At 31.0% G+C, this 21,101-nt stretch overlaps 1 non-coding gene across 1 annotated transcript; it reads left to right on the top strand.

Annotated features, from left to right (window-relative positions):
* Window positions 1-18,949: 18,949 nt before the first annotated feature.
* Trnay-gua (transfer RNA tyrosine (anticodon GUA)) lies at window positions 18,950-19,038 on the top strand. Its single transcript is given in 2 exon segments — window positions 18,950-18,986; window positions 19,003-19,038. It is a non-coding gene; the product is annotated as a tRNA-Tyr (tRNA).
* The last annotated feature ends 2,063 nt before the right edge of the window (window positions 19,039-21,101 follow it).

The raw sequence follows: 21,101 nt of genomic DNA, 5'->3' as shown, positions 1-21,101 counted from the left end.
GATATTCTCTAATTCATTATTACTGCAAATCAAGTATATAAATGAAATAGAAATATATTATTTACTATAACAATTCAATAAATATTTAAATTAAAACAGTAATAGCGTTAAATGTCCCACTGCTGGGTTAACGCATCCTCTCCTATTTGGCGGGAAAATTTGGAGCTTACTCTACAAAGCTGTTTCGAAGCCTGTTTATGGATACTCAATTTTCTTCTTCACCATCGAGCTCGTGATGAATTATAAAAACAAATTAAGCACATTTAAATTCAGGTGGTAGCTCCTAGGGTTTGAATTCAGAGTCATTGATTAAGGTTCACGGTTTCTAAATACTGAGCCGTAACAGTATTTTATTTCGGGTCTATTTGATAACAGTTACCATTAAACACCTCAATCAGAATAATCACAAAGGCAGAGCTGGTGAACATTTGGTTTGTCCGCAATAAAACAAAATAAAAAGGAGTTACGACTCAACCAGTGACGACATCTGGCCATCTTAATTCGTATTTACGTAATGTTCTGCGAGCTAATGAAATTGTCAGGGAATCGTAGCCTTTATCTAACCTATTTCGTACCAATTAGCCAAAAATGACTAATATGTTTTTTTTTTTTTTAATTATGTTACAGTTAAAGTTTTATGACAAAGATAAAAATTATTATGCTTAAAAATGATAGCGCGAATGTTTAAATTTAAAAGTCTCCGTCTAATACATAAACGATATAACCAATTAACTAATTGAAAAATAATTATTATATTAAATAAGTTAATAACATCTCTATAACTCTAAACAGAAACGGTATAACCCGTTTCTTATCATTATTATCTCCCTTGAGGCTTGGAACAAAGAACTTTGACGTTTTTTACGACCGCTTCGTTTATTGTCAACGTCTAATTGCAATGGCATTATGATACCTTAGGATATAGCCCACAATACAACTTTAATTGTTACGTTGATTAAACTTTTAGGCTAAGAAATTAGTGATTAAGTTGACTTATATAAATATTATTATGGGTGAGTCATAATAATGACCAAATGTAGTTGCTTGTTGTTTATTAATAATAAAACTTAATAGATCTTAAATTAAATTATGTGTTTTTATCTATTTTTTTTAAATGTTGTCATCTACAAATATTTAAAAATCGAATATTTGCATATACATATATAAAATACAATGCTATGATATTGAAAGATATTAGCAAAAAAATGTTGTTAGAAATTTTAAATAAAAATCAATCAAGAATTTTAATTAATTTCTTGAATGGAATTGTTACACCGAACGTTTAAATTGATTACGAAATTGGTCACACTACTTTCAAGTCTAACAATTGTCAATAAAAATTTTCGCACGAGTCCCAATTTTGTACACTCTTCAACTGTCAGTCTTATTTGACGCAATCAAAGTGAACTTTTGGCGCACTAACCATATCGAATCTTGACGCGATTTTAAAAACGTCACTTTAGAATTAACCCTTTATAAGCACAATAGTTTTGTCGTGGGAAAAAAAAACACCAGTAAAATTTCGTTTTGAGTTTTTATAATTCGAATTTTAAATTAATCGCAGCCATTAACGTTAATTTGTATTTCGCACCGCAGATGCTATCGTTAAATAGAGACGTTGCTATTTTAATATTCAAACATTAAGTTTTACTACCGATACATCATGAAACTAGTAAACGTCATCCCCTACGTCATTAACGACTAAATCTAGCGTTTTCACTATACAAAATTCACCGTGATTATGCAAATAACTATCGTATATTAACAAATCAACCGTTACAAATTAATGTTTACCGTCATTAGCATATTATTCATTGAAATCGCGTGTCATCCTTGCAAAAAATTCATTCGCTGCCATAAACGTCGCTAATTCTTTTAGAGCGTTTCCAGCGATTTATTTTTACGACATCGATCGATCAATCAATAACTAAACTCATGCAAATTTCGAATTGATATATTTTAATTAATTCATTAGGGAGTATGATTTGTCGTAAAAAATTGTTTCATCGCGTCATTTTCGCTTTCACGTTGACAGCCGGCGTCGGAACGATATCTTCCGCGTGACTTGATACCTTGGTGATTTTAAAAGCAATATATTTTAATACGACGTCAAATTAATGTCGATTCTTTTGTATTCTTTATCGGCAATATGTCGATAGGGTTTAGAAGTCGATGTTGTACCAACCAACCCTTTAAATTTCATGCTCAAGCTTTATATTACAAATTGAATCAGCACAATGCAAACGTTACCCTCTTAAATTCGTTACTTCTGTTGGAACATTGCCAAATGTGTTTGTTGTCGCTTTAAGAATTTAAAATTTATTGACGTTAATCATTGTTTCGATAAAAATCCACTCAAACTTAATAAAACATCAATTGTTTTCTTTTATTTAATAGGCGGACAGGCATATGATAGTAAGTGTAAGAAATATTTATCATTCCAATAAACCACCAACCGGTGTATTACTGCTTGGATATAGAATAACTGATTAGTTGGTGGTACATTCCCAGACGGGCTTGCACAAAGCCTTACCACTAAGTGCATAAAGTTATGATCACATGGTAACTGAACCAGTATTTATTTTTACAGTTGAATACCAGAAAATGTTATCTTGAGATCGAGAAAAAATGTGTTTCAAAGAAATTGTAGAATCTTAGTTTCGTCGTGATTAAAAAATATCGAAGAAAACGAAAGACCGAGAAAGGCAGTTAGTTGATATTAAGTTACACTAAAATAAATTCTATTTTTTGCGTTTTCGTTTAATATTTTTTAATATGTTACAATTGCATTAAATATAATTAATTACTAAATTAATAAAAGACATTTTTATTTTATATAATACATACTCACTTAAAATTATTTTTATAAGATATTATTTCTTAAAGCAAACATAAAAGCCATTTATAAAAAATATAATGTGTATTAATTGGTTTTAAATTAATTTAAATAAAATAAAAAAAAAAATAACAACGTTTTTTTTTTATTTTAGAAAACTAATTTAGTTTATGATTTTATATCTTGATTTCTCCTGATTGCCAAATCAATAATATGTCAATCGTCAAAGATGTGAAGAAAGAAAGATGTAGATTTATTTTTGTGTAAGGAACTGTGTGGTTATAAAAAGACGTATCTTATATGAAAATATTATTATTATATAACATAATAATCCTACAAGAACACAATCAAATTATAATATAAACCTCGAATTGTGAGTAATATTCCTTTAAAAAAAATCGTTAGTGTAACATCAGACCCAACGTGCTATGAATTTTCGCTCAACTTTAAAAGGTTTCAAAATACATTTATGAATATGTATTATATTACTTTGATCAACACAATACGTTTGCGCAATTGTAAAAATAAACAATAACAAGAAATTGCGAGGATACAACGTACAGAGCCAATTCACTAGGAAAATATGAAACCACTTCCATATCATTCAGCGAATAAGATACAAACAAGGCAAATGAAAGAAAAATAAGTAAAGATCCTCTAACGTCAACTGAAGATATTTATATTGCATCATATATGATAAACAAAGGCTTAAGGTAAGTTATATGATCCTACCAATATTCTGAATATTTTATTCCATCCAGTAAGTGAACAAAGATTGGATCTGTCATTTTGTAATGCAGAGAAACTGCAGAGATTTAGATAAACTTAAATGCATATTTACATTTCAGCAACTTCTCGGATAATTTCCAGTCCATTCTATTTGCGTATTTCTTTAGATTTTAAAGAAATTCATATGTATGTATTAATGTCTATTTGATAATGAACGATAACAGTTTGTGAATAGATTCGTGCTGATTGGGTTAATTAATTAAATTACTGATTTTAAATAATCTAGTAGATTTTTAAGTTTGTCTATAATTTTTGAAAAAATCTGATCTAAGAACACTTTAACTGAGCCAGTCGTAGTCCACTGCTGAGTATAGGGCACATATATAATTATTACTAACAATATTTAAAACGGTATATTCACCATGTCTCGTGAACAAGACATTCGTAGATAATGTCGAAATATCGAGCTCCACCAAATAAAAATAAAAAACATGGTAAATATCCCGTTTTAAATACTGTTAGTAATAAAAATAACCATGTTAATTTAAAATCTTATATATATAATTGTTCCATAGTTGCTATTTCTTCGCTTTTAATCTTCTTTAGCTTTTTTCGTGTTATCTACCTGGCTGAAGGGCGCCATACATTACGTTTGCCGATCCACGGAGACCATTCTAGGACTCATCTGCTACAGCCACCTATTCTTCGACACACTTCAGACTACTAATTTTGCAAGCCATATCAGTGACCTAGCCATAGCCGGATGTTTTCCAGAAAATGGCTTTAGGATGCAATCCTTTAAAGATAATCGGTTTTGGCATCCCTTGTCATGATGGTGGAATGCATTGCTTGAAATATTTCGTCTATAGCTGTTTAAGCGGTGTAAGAACTTGAGGAAGATTATCCATTCAACTTTATCTTATATTTTAAACTTTATTGCTTGCACCTGACAGCAGATCAGAAGTAACATACTAAAAAATATGATACGTTTAGCTTTTAAATTTTAAAATTACTTTATCGCTTATAGTAATTCCTCGATGAGAACCTTTGGTAACCACGTGTTTGTTGTTTCAAATAAGATGTTAACAATGATGTCAATAACATAAACAGAAATGACCAGTTGCGTATTCTCGTTCTTCGAAGTACCAGCGTCAACTCATGTCATTTTTAAAGAATCAAATAAAAAATAAGGTTAAGTATTCACGAGACGTTCAAATAAAATTCCTTTAAGAGCACTCAATAAGTTTGCGACGCTTAGACGTTTTGTGCATTATGTTTTATCCTCGAGATCGACGTTGAGAGGTCTTAAGTATGCGGGCGATCTATGGCGGCCTTTAAGAGGTTTTTGTTACGCAATTTGCATACACTTTTTTTGTACGTTAAGTGATTTTAACTTTATCAGTCGATGTAATCGTAACAATGCAGTGTAATGTTTATGAACGTGGAATTATAGTCATATGCCGCTAATATTGGTGTCTATTATGTCTTCATTAATGTAAACAATAGAAGGAGTAGCTGACCTTCATTTATTGATGTCTGAAAAGTAAAGAAAACAGAAAAAGAAAAAAAACATCTTAAATGAAAATCGCTTTGAAATGGACTCTTTTTGAGTGATACTTGGTTACTTCTGATTCTGATTCGAGTGATTCTTATCTTCAACTATCAGTCATTGTGAGAAAGTATGTAAAAGTAAAATAAAGGTCAACGTTGTTTGGTTGTGTTTGAATCGGCAATCTTCTTTGAATCGATTTATGTTCGTGTTGTCTATTGTATATTTTAAAGGCAACGACCTCCTCCTCTTGAGAAGAAATTTTGGAGATAATATTCTGGGTTGGTAGATTTTATGCGAGTCCGCCTAGCTAATGCTTTGATAACTAGCCACTTATCAAATATTCTAACGTAAAACCTTTTTTTATTAATCTGAAGTTTAAAAAAAATTTGTTTTAAATTAAATGTTTTTCATTTAACATAGTTATTCAATAATATTTTATATCAAAACTGAAATACCCATATACGAAGTCGACCTCTCGACTCGAGTGGAATGGAGATGACGTGGAATTTGCATGATGTTTCAATAGCCATGAATCAAACAAGATGCATGGGGGATAAGTCGAGTGTACCAAGACATGACGGTGTATTGATTGGTTAGAATTTAACAGTAGAACGTCGAATTAATATTATCATATTATATATATAATATATATATAAAACAAAAATATCGATTTATGCTAATTTATGCAATGTTGGGTTATATCATCGATATTAAATCATTTAAAAATGTATATTGTTACATATATCTATATCGCACACTCACTATACCATTTAATTGTGAACCCTATTACAAAGGTGTAATAGGGTTCACAATTAAAAACTTGTACACCCACTTGTACTATTTTTAGTCTCAAATACACAACGTAAACACGGCTTAATTTAAATTGTTACCGTGCCAACTAGTATTTAATTTTATAGAACTAAATATACAACAAATTAGATAAATATTATTATTGACCTAGACACAGGAAATCACGAATCAATACTTTTGAGATTCAAATATATAATGAACATGTTATATTATTATTTAAAGAACTTTGTTACATAGAAGAGGAGTGTTACATCCATATAGACATTTATTGCTTATGCCCGCAAATGCAACAATTAAAAATAAAACTTAAACATAGACAAACTTAATCTGAGGATTTTTTTTAATTAAATAATTGAACAGTCAAATGCTCATAGACATTGGCGCCGTAAGAAATTTTAATTATTCCTTGCTTCACCAATGCGTCATCCTTGAGAGATAAATTATTATGTCCTTTGTGCCTGTATTTACACTGGCCCATTCGCCCTTCAAACAAAGTATTGCTGACCTACCCAGACGCGCTGGCACAAAGTTACCGCCAAGTAATGATATTTAATATAAGTATAACATAAACTGAGAAGAGAAATTTCTATACTTGGATAACCAAAAAATTCTAACAAGAGTGTTATACGATTACGAATATAATTTAATTCCAGCAAGATTCAACTAACTCCTTACTATTTGTAAATTTCTTCAAAAAATCTAGTCCCAATGCTTGTTATACATTCACAAAGCTAGACTCATGTCAAGACCCTGTATTACAACCTCTTAGAAAGCATTTCGAAATCAAATAACAAAACGCTTTCCATTGCATCACTTGTATGATCTATTTATTTTTAACTACGTATAATAAAAGCAATGAAGATTGTACAACTATGTGAAATACTCGTTCGAAATTTGTGATTTGTAAACAGTATTTCAGAACCCTTATAGCCTTTTCGTATACAGATGGAAATTCAATTGAAGTGTCAAAGGGGCGTTGTAGCGTCAAAAACATTCGTATAGCGGTTTGCCTTTTCAATAACATTCTGAAGTGATTCGGTTACGATGGTGGTAGGCTCGTTCGTGTTTTGGTTAGATTTGTTTATCATGCCGTGTGATAATTCTTACTACTGAGCTTTTTTGTATAGAACCAACATATAGGCCACCCGATATTAAGTGTTCACCACTATACAAGAATATTAACCTTTCATTATATCATTAATGCTTCACCAATCTTGGGAACTAAGATGTTACGCCCCTTGTATCTCTGGTAACACTGGCTCACTAACCCTTCAAACCAGAACACAACAATACTAAGTTTTGATGTTTGGCAGTAAAATATCTGATGAGTCTACGATTCTGAAAAGTAAAACTGATTTTATTAGGGTCGAAATGTAAACAACATGAATAACTTTCTTATTCAACTTTATATTGAAGATTTTGTGGCTTGGCATCATTAGATACTAATCATTAAATCAGATCGTTTGACTTGTACAAGACTACAAATAAAAAATTGTTAAAAAAAAAACAATTTTTATTGATCTCAAAGATCAATTTCAAATCCAAAAACAAAAGCGTAATTTCAAATCCTTGGTTGGAAGTTGATTGAGACTGATTTAAACGTCAGTTCCAAGATTCGATGACTCACATGCTACTTAGAAATCACATAGAAGTTGCTATTTTTTACACTGTAAAAAACTAGTTCAAGTTTTTTGTTTTTATACTTTTTCTTTTTATGTCTCTATGACTACGTGTATGCAAAAAATCCTCTATGATCGATTGAGTTAAGACGTGAAAACGAAAAAATAACAAACAAACTTCACGTTAATAATATTAGTAAGGATCTATGCTGAACATTCCGCATTGCTTATGAACAATGTATTAAACAATATTTACTAAATAACTGAAGTATTAATGAACTATATGAAAGTTACATCAGGTGTCACAAATCTTTGCACGTAATTAATCAACATAATCCGAAACTAATTAAAACACGCATGCCTCAGTCCACCATAATACCCATGGGAGGCGGTCCCTATCAAAATAATTACTAAGACGTAGGATTATCTGTAACCCTTGCTCGCAGCTCGTCCATTAATTTCCATTCACTTTTTGAGTTTTAATTGCTGGTTCGAATATTGTAAATGTTATTAACGCCTGATATAAAATTATTAATTAGATATATTTATATACCTATATAAATCAAATAAAAACAATTTCAAAATATACTTTATTCGAGAAGCTCTTGCGAGCACTTTTGATTAGTCATATTACATTCAGTCAGTTACATAGATTATTAAATATAATACTTAAATGATTACTTATTCCGTCAAATCAATGAATAAATATATTTATTGATCCATACATAAATAATAATAAGTGTACTTCATAATGCTATGTTCCGGTTTTAAGGTTGAGAGAGATTCAATTGTCAGTGAAGTCCTTGCCAATTCAGATGTCACAATTATAATATACAAAAGATAATTCTTGAGAAGAAGTCTTTTATTAATTTATTTGTCAGGACTGGCCAACAGCGCTTTATAAATAATAAAATATAAAAAAAATAAAATAAAAATAAAATCATTCGTTTTAAGTACAGCGTTACAATTATAGTTATATCACATTCCACATCGTCATATAAGTACATAAGTCCTACGTCTGCTGTAAGTACATGAGCCGTATTGGTAACAGAAATTAAGCTTACAAAAACTAAGCTATGTAAATTTTACTTCCACGGGTTTGAACCGACGACCGTTCATTACATCTTGGCTCCTGACTAGAGTTAAATCCTATCGTATTGCAAAGTCGTAAAGTCGACTTTACACGAACTTTGCTTAATTACCTATAGAGAATTAATTACTGCTATACAGAGATTAAAGAGGATTATTTGCTATCAAATGCTATCAAATTGACTCTAAACCATCGCGCAATGTTACGACTAATTGCGAATTTAATTTCAACATTGTATTTGAATAAACCCATTTCAAAGGTAAAACATTTAATTATTAGAATTTATAATAATATTATATTAGAATAATAAATCAAGTAAGTAAAAAAATAATCTAATCATTGAAGTCACTCAGACTGTCAGCGTTCAGCTTTAAATACAAAGTTGAATTAAATGTTCGGAAAGTAAATTCTACCGAGATGAACCGGAAAGAAACTCATTAGTTACTTGGTGGTTGGGCTTTGTGCAAGCCCGGTACCACCCACTCATCAGATATTCTACCGCCAAATAACAGTACTCTGTATTGTTGTGTTCCGGTTAGAAGGGTGAGTCAGCGAGTGTAATCACAGGCACAAGGGACATAACATCTTAGTTCCCAAGGTTGGTGGTGCATAAGTGATGTAAGGAATGTTTAATATTTCTTACAGCGCCTTTGTCTACGGGCGGTGGTGACCACATACCATCAGGTGACCCATATGCTTGTCCGCCAACCAATACCATAAAAAAAAGTTACATTTTCCACCATTTTAATTACAGATTACCTATGTCAGTAAAGTAGAATTAAATTTAGATATTCTGCCTTGAAATCGATAAATACTAAGTCCACTCTTTTTATATCTTTAATATAACCTTGTATTGAGTAATAAATATTTATCAATGCTCTTTGGAGATGTCTTAAATATTCTAATAGGCAAAGTTAAAAATAACTGTGGTATCTTTATATAGAAACGAATACCGTGCCTCAGAAATGATGTATTAACTAGGTGTTTATTGGTTCACACATTATAAATACAAACAAACGTTGATACTTAGTAGAGTTAAAACTTTATCTATAATTGTTCGTCGCATCAGAACTGTAGTTAATATCTAAGAAGTTTGTAAAGTTCCGACAGAAACGGATTCCGTGCTGCATAAACTAGCAAACACGTGAAGTTTATTCTCTAAATATTCTCCAGAGACAACTCTTGCCATTACACCCTTACCATTTGTATTTTATTAAATTAGAAATATATTGTAATTTCTTTTTTAATTTATACAAATCAAATTAATTTATAGTCCGGTTGAAATTGACAAAAATGTGGTTACCTAGCAAAGGTCCACGCGAATTATTGTGATGCGAGTTATTATGACATATTATGAAATTATATTACACTTATGACAAACAAAATATCATAATTTTAAACCAATCAATACTTAGCTTAACGACTTTTAGTTGTGCTGACAGGGCAGAGATAATATCGCCAATGTCTCTTAGGAAAAAAATAATAGTAAATCGGTGATTAGTCCACCGTTTATGATTAAAATTGTTGACATCTTTCGAAAATTCATCATCCAATAAGATGACATGAGGGATGAAAAATGGCATAGTGTACAATGGCATATTGAAAATGATGTTTAGACTTTATTTTATGAGTAAAAAATTGTTTTTATAGTACTTGTTAAAATTCATCACTTCAAAGATTGAAATTGAGGATGAAAGTTTAGATTGTTTAGAAATTTCAATGCTAGAAATATGGAAATCTGTTTATGAGTAAAATACTGCTGCTACAGTGTTTAATGGTACAACGCTAGTCTCATATGAATATTTATCTTAAATAACAAACATTAACACTGCTGGGCTACGGCCTCCTCTCCCTTTGAGGAGAAGGTTTGGAGAATGTTCCACCAAGCTGCTGCAATGCTGGTTTGTGGATACATATGTGGCAGAATTTCCTTGAAATTAGACACATGCAGGTTTCCTCGCGATGTTTTCCTTCACCACCGAGCACGAGATGAATTATAAACACAAATTAAGCACATGAAAATTCAGTCGTGCTTGATTCGTTTTAACCCGCAATCATTGTTTACGATGCATACGTTCTAACCATTAGGCCATCTCATCTTAAATAAAATTTTACATATACTGTAGAAATTTCCTTAGTTTTTATATAGTTTTATATTTTCGAGTTAATAATGTTTAATATAATATTAACATAGTAGGGGAATTCATGCAATGCTATTATCATATGTCCCCGGGAAAAGTAACAAAACGTTTGTCTTTTTAGCACATTTGTTTAAGCGATAGTTGTATTTCTTCGTCGCGAATATTTCCTTGAGAGAACATGAAAAGAACGAACGGAAATCCTCTCTGCAAATAAAGGTATTTTATGCTCAGATGATATAGTTGCTGGTTTATATAATTAACACGATGTTTGATATATGTCTTAGTCATATATATATAAGTAAAATTATGAAGGGGATTTAGACTTTTACAAGCACTTTTGAATCGTCATTTAACAAACTATTTTAAGTAAAGCTACCACCGGTTCGGAATGTAGATTCTACCGAGAAGAACCGGCAAGAAACTCAGTAGTTACTCTTTTTCAACATCTAAAAATACAGTCATGTTAGTTAAATACTAATAGTGCGAGAAAATACTATAAAATTTAAAGTGTTCTTACGCAGTCCTTTTACGCAGCTCTATTGGACGTGAAACTACAGCTTTAAAATGGTTATGTGGTTATTGTTGGTGTTTTTCATAAAATAAATTAATATAAATAAATTAAATAAACTTAATTAAACCAACGTGAATAAAATTCCCGTAAATTCATTTTTTGGAATTTATGAACATGAATTATAGAATGTCGAAAACAAAATATCATCATTGCATCCGATACATATTACGCAATTGCGATTAAATAGCCGCTGATAAACCAACAAATATAAATTAAATTCATCTCTTAACCGACTGAAACCAACATAATCATTATCGTTATAAACAGCGAACCTACAAACGCAATTAACTCGAAACTCATCCTGCAGTAGGGCGACCATGACCATTCAATCAGCACCCGGACATAATCATAAAGTGTCCGACACGCGGACTCGTAAATATGCGTCCGACAAACGGTCTTCCAGACATTTATTGCTCTGGATATACGCGGATGTTATGACGCAAATCGCTAGGGTGATTGTAATTGACGACGAATCGAGGCATTTAAAAATTGGATGTGTTAGCGCGATGTTGTATGGTATAAGATGTAATGAGAATATCAGAAATTTGAGTGTTACGATTATTACGTATAAGGATAATTGCAAAACAGAGTTGGATTGGATGGATTTGTGAAAACGTATCTAGGTACAAACTAATCATATTTTTTGCCACCAAACAGCAATAGTTGTGGTATTTCGGTTTTAAGGGTAAGTGATTTAGTGTCACTACAGTCACAAGGGTCATTATATTTATGTTCCTAAGGTCGGTGGCACATATGGCGATGTAGGGGATGATTACAATATTGAAAACAGTGCCATTTTCTATGAGCAGTAATGACCTGTCATCAGGTAGTAGTTGGTTCCTGTTTTAAATAATAAAAAATCACGAACAGGTCGTTTAAATTTTCCAAGGAAATAAAATCGGTTTTGCAGCGCTAAATACTTTCCGCATCGACGATATATTACTTATTAAAAGAAACACATTTTTCTTGAATGTATCGAAAATGAAATATTTGAATTATAAGTACAGCTATTTATATTTTGTTTTACGGTTATTACTTACTCACACATAGTAAAGTCATTATTACAACAATAAGCGATAACTGAAAATTTTGCAATTCTCTTATCAAAGATCCTAGCTATCAGACCCATTCGTATCTAGATAATATGGCATTGTAGCGTAAATAACGACTATTGGTAAAAGTATAAAACGAACTGCCACTGTACGGAGATGTCCAATAAACGTCAACTGGTATAATGACGTCACGCTCGCAGAGCGTTTCCGAAATATTTTTACGAATGCACGGTGCACGACTCGTAAAAGGTTTACGATCGGCTTCCGAACGAACCAAGGTTTATTAATCCACACTATTATACTCTGTAATACCCTTGCGTGTATTGAAATAAATATATCGGCCCTATATTCTATATAATGTGTCATCAGATAATGAGGATTTTTCTAAGGTGATAGACATAGATTTTATTGCCTCGTTGGTCGAATGTCTAGTTGTGAGTTCAAAGTTCAAACCAAAGATTGGACCGATAAAAAGTTATTGAATTTATCATTAGAATTTCTCAGTGGCCGCACGGTGTCTCGAAGTTGGAAGTGTGCACATACTCGTGCCTCGATAAGCACGTAGTGCGGTGCATGTAATTAAACACATGAACGCTTGTCTAGATTTTAAATAAAATAATTGTATTCTCAATTAAGGCTGATTTTGATTGACAAAACATGGTACGTCATTTGTTGATATTATATATATATAAATATATTAAAATTAAAATCAAAATTAAAATCAATATATAATATTGATTTTAAAATAATTCAATGGTTGCTAACAGCCTTTTCAAACAAACATTCAATATATCCAACGCAATAAGCTTGAATTAAACAGCGAAAATTATAACTATATGAAATCGTTATCAATGTATAGCATCTAATTAGAGGACAAACAAACAAATAGAGTCCGGCAATTTCAATTCCTTGCTTAATTAAGTGTAATTCAAAATGATCGCATTCAAATACACGCAAATCAAAGTGCCCGTATCTTCGCTATGGGAAAGTAGAGCGGGCAGTGAATAGATGATTATTATTTGGGGTCATTTGAACGGGACAAAAGCTAGATGGACGTACACCCCTTTATTGAGACAGATTTCGATGGTATAGAGTAGTCTACTGATCTTTGCTTTTTATTTCTAATACTTCAGTCTTGTTTTAATATTATAAAATTAAAAACAAAGACGTTGGATTATTATTATTGAAGATATTAAAAACAAATATATATGTATATACAAGTTAGCTACTATAAATTTAACATTAATATTTTAATAATCATATGTAAACAAGTTCATAATAACTACCTTTTTTCTGAGCCCTAACTTTGTATTAATTCCAGTCTTTTCAAGAATAAAGCAGAAAATATTTTTTAAACGAATCAAAATTCAAATAGCTCCATTCAACTCCCTGTTAAAAATTCCTAAAACTCATTCATACGACCAAATGGAGTGGACAGTTTTTTCCTATTTCGCAATTGATAGCCGCCAGCTAAGAGCAATTAAGAGAACGCGCGCACGCCGCATATTTTAAACATTCCTTTTATTATGTAGATTAACGTATTGACTTACCACGCCTTGTTTCGCTGGACTCTCGATAATGTACCTCTGACCCTTGTTCTATTTACACTTTAACACGCTTATTCTTAATGACATAAAGATCAGTTTTGATTGAACATATTATCGGTTCTAATTTATTTTATTACATACATTAAGGTCATTTTAAGGTGGTACTGCTTTGTATTCAGTTTAATTTTAGAGCGAATACCATAAACATTATCGAAGAGTTCTGTACACAATATAGAACTTATTTTAGTATTGCTAAAAATAACCAGGAAAACGGTTAGTTAAATAACGGTTAAAATTGGAAATAACTTTCTTTTAATGTTTATAATTGTAATGAAATAGGACGGTTTCATAAAAAACAATACGCTACAGTAATCAATGTTTAAAAAAACTGACCACGTGTCATTATGACCTTAAGAACACAGTGAGTCATAACAACGATATGCACCCTTCATCGTGTCCTACCGAGCGTATAAGCACCTGGTCACCCTAGTCACTGACTAGAATTTAATTTTGAACTTTGTCTCTTCGTCGTAGAACTTATATTAATATTTCCAAAGGATAGACAGGTGTAAAATCTTGAATGAACGTTGAATACCTAGGAAAGTAAGAAATGTGCAACTTTTTTGCATAATTATTATTAATATTATACAGCGATACATCACTAATCTATTTCCTATTTATAAATACGAATATTATGGATAAATTAATGATGCGACTACACTTACCTACTATGCTTATTGTAAAATATTAAAAAGCAAAAAATGTACAAAACTAATCTAAGAAATACGTCACAAGAAAAAAAAAAAGTTTAATAATTAATTAAATCTTGTATACCCTTTTCAGGAACTTATCAAGTAATTACAGAAATAAATCTTGAAATAAACAATTTTAAAATAACACACTTTACATAAATTTACTTATTTTTTAATAAAAAATCACCAATAAAAAAAAATAACATTAAACATAATATAGTTCCTTCTTTCATATAATCGCACGTGCCTTCTTTCATATAAAATACAAATCGCATAACAACAACCATAAGCTAAGGAAAATATTCAAAGAAAAACTGCCCAGTGGTGCGTTACAGCTAACATTACCGTTTAAACATCTGCCGTGACCTTTAACCGCATGAACGGTATGACCAGTGACCACACCTTGTGATTATAATGGCACACGTATGTGGGTGCAAAATGTAATCAGACATTACTACAGTGACATTTCTATACAGTATATAGAAAAAATTTAGATTAATCTTTTTGCCGAGATAGCCCAGTGGTTAGAACGCGTACATCTTAACCGATGATTTCGGGTTCAAACCCAGGCAGACACCACTGAATTTTCATGTGCTTAATTTGTGTTTATAATTCATCTCATGCTCGGCGGTGAAGGAAAACATCGTGAGGAAACCTGCATGTGTCTAATTTCAACGAAATTCTGCCACATGTGTATTCCACCAACCCGCATTGGAGCAGTGTGGTGGAATATGCTCCATACCTTCTCCTCAACCGGAGAGGAGGCCTTAGCCCAGCAGTGGGAAATTTACAGGCTGATTATGTTTATGTCATGTAATCTTTTTCAAACTAGTATAGATGTAAGACGAAATCGTTTTGAAGTATTCAAAGAGAAGTGTCAGATTATTACAAAAAGTAACGAAGTTGAATAATATGCTGTTTCAGATTCATCAACTGTAGGATCGATTAATATATTTAAAAAAAAGTGCTTCAATTAATATCTTAATATAAGTTTTCATACCATCTAGTGAACATTTGTGTAAGACAATCACGTTGATGGGAGAGAGGTAGCTCAGATTAAAGAACTTATATTACAATCCAACGGATTAAGATGACTTGTTTAAACAAATACACATATATTAATTTTTTTTATATTAAAATAGTTGCTTGAATTCTGCCTTTTAGATTTATTTTTTCAAAACACACATTGTTTTCCGACGTTTTCTCAATAAGTAAAATAATCATTATTTGATATAAACTGTAAAATTCAATACCATTGTTTATAAAATTAACGACGACCAACATTACCGTACTCGTAGAATACTCTCATATTTGAATAATACTATGTAACGGTAGGTAAAAGTTAGTGACAGCAGCTGCGCTTAGCTATTAGTTATGTGCCTTGCGATTTATGCGGGACTGTTCATGTATTACCAATTATTAGATACTAGTACCTCCTATTACCGAACAAAATAATTATAAAGACTATATGAAAAACCGTCTTCGCTCGAGTGAAATTAATAAAAGTAAACAAATACAGTTTATCATTTGCTTTTCATATTTTGTGATTATCTAACATCTATATTTTATATTTAGGTGATGAAAACTAACAGTAATCATTCTTTGCACAGTTTTCTGAACGCAGCCGTAAACGTCAAACATAGCCGCCCGTTGAACTGTCACGTCATTGAATTGTATTGATTTAATATCGAAATATCTCGATTATACGAATTTTGCGGATATACGAGTATGTTGTGATCTAGAAATAATTATTTATACGATTGGTTCCATCGTAGACCTGCACGATATTATTAAGATAGACTATATTTAATAATTATTTAATTAGGATGCATTAAGATATTTAGTTTTATATAAACTGTGTAGAATTATTATGTTCTTTTAATTATTATTTAATGGAAAACTATAATGCTTATACTGTTAGCTATTTCTATATAATGAAGCGCTATTCTCCTTTTTTTAAACTAAACATGTTAACAGGTTATAGAACATAAGAATAAAACCTAAATCGATAAAGGCCATTGGTCAGAAGGCGACAAGACATATTACCTTCTCTTAACATAATCTTTATACGTTTTATATATTTAAAAAAAGTATTAGATACTTTATTCAAAGTATGATTAGGCTAAATGATAATTGGTCGATGGCAGTCGATGAGCCAAGAAGCGTCCAATGAATGTTAACAGTTAAATATTTATTAAAATAACCAATGAATGTGGAAAGGACTATACCAGTGGCTAATAAGTTCGTTTTCTTTTTTTTAATAGAGGTAGACCGTCAAATGAGCCAAATGGTTAGTGGTCACCACCATAGACATTGGCACAGTAAATAATATCATCTTGTTATATTATCTTGGCTAACTTGGTTATTTTGTAGTTGATTTCCAAAACATGCAAGATCTACACAAATAATACAATATATTACTTGAAGTAGTATAGTGTTAGAGCACTTCCACTGGATTACCGCTGCTATTAATACCGAAGATTGGAGATGGTATTGTACAATTTGGAAAGATTCCAAACTTTACATTTGAGTAAATTTATTTTCCGTCTAAATTTCGTATTCCACCTGAATTTAAAGAAAAGGCTCGCTTTTATTTTGGGCTTCCACATTCGTCCCCGCAAAATGCAAAACACGGAACGCGCAATCAGCAATCCCGGCTAGATTAGTCGCCCCACTGCAATCCTAAATTAAATCCATCCCAGAAAATTGTGACAAACACCATCCGTCATCCGACCCCTCATTTGCATGAGAAAAACTGTTGAAGAACAACTATTTATCAAATGGCAAGAGGACTTCCGGCGGCCATGACAGTAGGCGCGACGAATTTCCGCCATCTTTGCTAGGATCGTGGCATATCCGCTTTTGAAAATGTTCTGCGTAATTATTTCTAGAAGTGGTATAATTTTGTTTTTTTTTTTTTGTTAATTTAATGAGTTAGCCCGTTTTATATTTGACCTTTTTTGAACATTTTTTTTTTGTGTCAGAATATTTTAAGTATGACAAGAACAAAACTAACCTGTCCTAACCTGTCACTATAGCTTCAGAAAACATAATTATTCAGTAGTATTTCCTTTTGTAAGGGCACATTTTATGGTTAACCTTTGTTTTGATCTTTTCCAGTCGCCTTTCTCTCAGCGTTGATTCCTGATTGGGGAGCGATCTCCATTAAGATAATTTAGTGGTTCTCTCTCGATGAAATATACACGCTGAATACGGATTCTGATTGCAGTCTGATGTTGTTATCTTGATGTTCGCCATTTTGTCTCTACCTGTTTTCCTAATCGTTTGTGATTTGTGGTAAGTTCGCATTTATTTTTCAAAAGCAATAGTCGCGTCTATTTTTATTTGGACTTCGGGTACATAACTACATTAAAATTTAAATTATTGTCTTTGAGCAATATTATTTTATAATAATATTTTTATGGATTTATACTTAAATTTCAGCACTATTAATTACGAGCTATTTAAAATATATCTTCTAGTCTTTGCTAAAAGCAACATATCGTGAAGTGACACATCGTCTATAAATAATCTTACCTGTCTCTAAATAAATTGGTATTTTTAGTAAACAAAACTTTCAATTAAATAATGGAAAAAATTTAAAGAAAAATGTAAATTAAATTTTTCAATAATATATTTCATCATCATCTCATAACTACTCCTCGATAGTTACTGCTTTTTTATATATTAGGTACTCGACGTGTACCAGAATTTTCTTAATCATTAGAATTTATTGTACACAAACTTTTATCCCCAATTTTACCTCCGTGTTGATTGAATTTCAAAACCGCTATAACACTGTCTCTTGCTCGTAAGCAGAAGCCTAAATACCGAATTCCATATTTGACCTTTACATATGAATTACTTCTATTCAAACTTTCATCTTAAATTTCACCCTCTTCGGAGATTAATTTTCAGAAAATCACTGGTGAACAACTGTCTTTACCTAACTCAATATCTACAAAAAACCTTTATATAAATTTCCATCAGAACCATCATACATACATACTATTTAACCCTTAAGTGTTGGATTTTGAAAAATCCTTTTCTTAGTGCCGTAAGGAATTCCTCTGCAAGATTTTATTCTGTTAGACTCATCAGGTTATCTTGTGTGTTGCAAATCTAAATGTATTCATGTACTATTAATAAAAATATTTTATACGTTCAATTTGCGTAAGTTGAACATACCTGTTATCAGTGGCCCGGTTAAGCTTAAGATAATGTTATTAAATTTCGACACTCTATACATACCTTCGATAGCTCAGTTGGTAGAGCGGTGGACTGTAGAGTTACTTATATGGCTATCCATAGGTCGCTGGTTCAAATCCGGCTCGAAGGAGTAATATTTTTATTTTGTGTATTAAAATAATTTTAATACTTGAAAGAAAAATTATTGAAAGATTCGTTTAGTTATAATATAATAATAACATAATTTATAATATTTTATACGTAGTATTATTAGCTAAAATAAGATATATATTTAATATAAATTATTTTATATAAGTTTCAAATATATTAATCACTAATTATATATAATCTAAGAGAGTAAAAGAAACTTAATTAAATTACTCCCCAATGCGAAATACTCCTGAAAACCCGCAAACAATTTACAGAAAATTGAATTCAGAGATACAAAGACTTAACCCTCAACTGCAATACAATTTCTGAATCCAGGAAGCATGATGAATCAATTACAAGAAAACCCCATTGTCGACTCTTGAAGAATTAATTCAAAAATCTGTCTTTTATTGAATTTGATACATTTAGTTTTGACGGTAAAATATTCAAATAGCTAATGTCTAAAATAAACTATAACTAGTTTCTAATATCTAGAGCCGAGGTGGCCTCTTGTACCTTAGGCCTTTTGTAAGTGTACCGCTAAGCAGCAATAATTTATCTTGCGATCTATTCGGTAAGTCAGTCAGTTGGTGTGCAAAATAATTTAAATTTAGAACTAGAATTGGCAATGCAAGAAATAACCAATATTCTTACCACATCTGCCTTTGACTAATGATTTACTATGAACTATGTCTTCAGTCGCTTATCACCTTCTTCTTCTAATTTTAATGTTTTGTTCTAAAATTAAATATTTAAAAGTTGAATAATTTCATTCCAATTTTAAATATTTTTCTGAATAAATATTATGTAATATTTGATATGTGTATCGCGTTAAAATCTTATCGTAATCTTGTCGTTAATGCGAAACGGCCGCGTAGAATCTATGAACAAGACCAATTATGCGCAAATGAAGTTAACCCTTTAGAAGCTCTGTAGAACTTTTTAATTGCTGTTAAATCGAAAAGGGATCGTACAAAAAACGGCTTATTCCATTGTTGGTCGTGGATGTCATTAATCTATGTGGGTGGGTGCAATTTCATGCCATCGACTATTGTTATTAGATGTTTTGTATTTTAACTGAGTTTTGACAGTGACGGGTAATGTACGACACTTGATTTTTATTGTACATTTTAGTTTTCTTTTTTTTTACTTATGTTACATTTTCATTAAACAAAGTTCACGATACACCAAACCTACCTGTACCTAAAATTATATTTGAATAGGACTACTGGTAGTGAACTATTGATGAACATATGTTCATCTCCTATAGAGGATAGCTCATTTAAGTATGAACATTATTGTTTTTTTTTTTAATATTACACTTTGGACTATACTTTATATACAGATACAGAAATAAAGCAGCGTTCCAAGCATTAAGCTGATACAATTAATATGCATAGAAAGGGTTAACGCTGGTCAAATTCGCCACGCACTGGGTATTAATATCTTGATCCATCAGCGGTGACGGGTTAAGATGAATCAGTGGCATGATGGAGGGTCGTATATAATTGTGCTGCTCAAAGTTTACATTTTTATAAAAACGAAATACCAAAGCTATTAAAAATATTTAGAAAATTAATAGTTACAACTTCTTAATAATGTAAAAAAATATATAAAATTTATTAATTACAAGAAAGTTAGCTAACTTTACAAAAGCCTTGTAACATTGCGATGAAATACATTACCTAAAAAAAATTGATTCATAATATTTTTTTTATGGATATGAAAAAAAAGGAATTATATTTATTATATACATATATTTTATTTATAATATATATCGAATAGTTCCAAATATAACAATGACAAATATTGTAAAATATTTTCCACATTTTACGAATAGTAATAAACAAACAGAAAATATAGCAATTATTATTATATTTAAATGTTATTGATGGCGTTAGTAATTATTTAAAAACATGCAAATTACAAAATGTGACAACCAAAAGTTTGAGAGCCTTTTCCGGCTTGTGATTTATTTAGACTCGCAGTTGAAGGGTTAAGTCACCATTAATTAACGGTATTCGAGCATCAGTTCGTTAAAAGAAAAGATTAAAACTGGAATTT

Source organism: Vanessa tameamea, chromosome 20 (assembly GCF_037043105.1).
Source record: "Vanessa tameamea isolate UH-Manoa-2023 chromosome 20, ilVanTame1 primary haplotype, whole genome shotgun sequence".
In the NCBI taxonomy this organism is placed as follows: Eukaryota; Metazoa; Arthropoda; class Insecta; order Lepidoptera; family Nymphalidae; genus Vanessa; species Vanessa tameamea.
The sequence above is the reverse complement of the archived record's forward strand: the minus strand, read 5'-3'. Positions and strand labels throughout refer to the sequence as shown.